Raw genomic sequence first — 2,724 nt, forward strand, 5'->3', positions numbered from 1 at the left:
TTATCAGGGACCAGAGTCACTGCTGGCCTGAGTGACTGAATGTGACAAAGAGGTGTCTTCAACTTCTCTGGTTTCAGAGCCTGCCTCATGTTCCACAGCATCTAAAGTAAAGGAAACAGGAGGGTGGATGTGGAGCCTGGATTCCAGCCCACGCCCACTCTTTCCCTCCCACCTGTACGTGCCTTCTTTCTAGAACACTCTCTTCTCCTCATCTGATGGGCTATACATACCATAGGCAGGTGAGAGAAGATGGGAATTAGGTCTATTTGAGTTTGGACTAATATTGACTTTGCAGAGTTCATGGATTTTCTTAAGATATTCCCTAATTAATGATGCTGAACCTTAAAAACCTTCATTGGGATGGCATTTGTTGTCATATCGCAGACATAATTTCTATTGAGAGACTGAATATTACGTTGAAATAAGATAGCTGTTTTTACTATTGCTAAGTGCCTGTTTTCCTGATTAAGTATTATCATTTCCATCTTGTCTCAATGTATTCCTACCACACAGTTTTTAGTTTTCCATTGTTTCTGTTGATGATGCAGAAAACATTTCTGTGAATCATTTTAATCAATAGGTGATTCCAAACTGCTGTAGGTGCAGGTCAGCCGAAGAGAAACTCCATGTGGAGTAAAAGTGCATTAAATCAGAATATTAGCATCTTGAGTGAATTTTTAAACAAGAGTGAGTAAGAGCAGTCATTACATTGGGGACTTTATATATATACATTAAAGCTTTAATTCTCATAAGAATCATAAGATATATTATACCATGAACATGGACACAGAGGAGATTTAGATTATTTTTCAAAATTTTCCAGGGTTACAGAGTGGGGAGCAGATTTGGAATTGAAACTCAGATAAATCCAAGTGTAAGATTTATTCTCTGCTTTCTAGTCTATGTTGCCTGTTGTGTCATCTCATCTTTCTGAGGAAACAATGGTTGAATGTCACTCATTAATTAGTAAGGACTGGACTGACTCCCATCTAGAAGGTTTTTATGTATAGTATATAGATGTTATCCCTTTTCCATGGATCCTGTGCAGGTATTAGTGTTTTGGGGAAAGCCCATCTCAGTGAGACCACTGTCTGACCTTCCAGGTGTGACTAGATGTGAAGATGAGGAATCACACTCCAGTAACCGAGTTCCTCCTCATGGGAATCCCTCACACACAGGGGCTGGAACACGTGCTCTTTGTCTTCTTCCTCGCCTTCTACCTGCTCACACTTGTGGGGAACCTGCTCATTCTCCTGGCCACCCTCACTTCCTCCAACCTGCACACCCCCATGTATTTCTTCCTGGGTAACCTGTCGGTGTTCGACATCCTTTTCCCTTCCGTGAGTTCCCCCAAAATGATGCTCTACCTACTGGGGCAAAGCCGAACCATCTCTTACCAGGGCTGCGCCTGCCAGCTCTTCTTTTATCACTTCCTGGGCTGCACGGAGTGTTTCCTGTACACTGTGATGGCCTATGACCGCTTTGCTGCCATCTGTCACCCCTTGCGGTACACGGCCATCATGAACCCCAGGGTGTGCGCCATCTTGACTCTGAGCACCTGGATGGGGAGCAGTGTGCATGCGTCTGTCCTCACATTTCTTGTGTTTAAGTTACCTTACTGTGGCCCCAAGGAGGTGGGCAATTTCTTCTGTGACATCCCGGTGGTGCTGCCCCTGGCCTGTGCAGACACCTCTCTAGCTCACAGGGTGAGTGTCACCAACGTAGGTGTAGTGGCACTCCTGTGTTTCCTTCTTGTCCTCACTTCTTATACTCGCATCGTTATCTCTATATTGAGAATCAGCTCCTCTGAAGGGAGGCACAGAGCCTTCTCCACCTGAGGTGCCCACCTGACTTCAGTCCTGCTCTTCTATGGACCCGTGATCCTCATTTATCTCCGGCCTGCCTCCAGCCCTTGGCTGGATTCTGTGGTTCCGTTGTTCAATAATATTGTTAACCCTTCCCTGAATCCTTTGATATACAGCTTGAGAAACAAGGATATGAAGTTGGCACTGAGAAAAGCACTAATCCAACTACATACTTGTGGAGCATAAAGTATTATGTCATTATCTGTGCTTACAGATTTGCCTTGCCTTTATATGGGGCATGTGGTCTCTGAAACCAGCTGGGGTGAATGGCTAAGTGGCATCTGGGATAAATAGGTTGAATGGAATTTTTTTGTCATCAACATGTATATATTTATATAAATTTGTATTCAAGAAAATCTTTGTGGCACTTACCATGTGCCAGGTACTATGCTATGCACTTTATAAACATTGACATATGTTATGAGAATTTTCATATAGAGTAGATGTTATTATCCTGGTATACAGAGGAGTGTATTAACGCACTGAGAGGTTAAGGCACTCCTGCAGTGTCTCAGAGATAGAAATTTGCTGAGCTAGGATGTGAATGCAAGGGTTTTAACTTTGTGCTAATAATGTTGCCTCTGTATTGTCATAATTAGAGCACACGTGCTTAGCTCTTCCAGCAACTTCTTTTCAATTTGCATGTAATAGTTTTCATTTTTCCAAAAAGATATCTGTTGTCTACTCAATTCACTCCATTAAATTTATTACTTTGTCATCTATGCTGTGATGACTGTTATGTACTTAAGTCTGATATAAAGAAATTCAGTTACGTTTCAGAATCCAGAAATGTGCTAATCTATCTAGTGACAGGTATTTTCATCGATCCTCTAGACTTAGGTCAGTGTATCTGCTCTTT

At 42.4% G+C, this 2,724-nt stretch overlaps 1 pseudogene; it reads left to right on the forward strand.

Annotated features, from left to right (window-relative positions):
• Positions 1-1,121: 1,121 nt before the first annotated feature.
• On the forward strand, positions 1,122-2,051 carry LOC120874376 (annotated as a pseudogene).
• Positions 2,052-2,724: the final 673 nt, after the last annotated feature.

Source organism: Oryx dammah, unplaced genomic scaffold (genome assembly GCF_014754425.2).
Source record: "Oryx dammah isolate SB20612 unplaced genomic scaffold, SCBI_Odam_1.1 HiC_scaffold_15, whole genome shotgun sequence".
In the NCBI taxonomy this organism is placed as follows: domain Eukaryota; kingdom Metazoa; phylum Chordata; class Mammalia; order Artiodactyla; family Bovidae; genus Oryx; species Oryx dammah.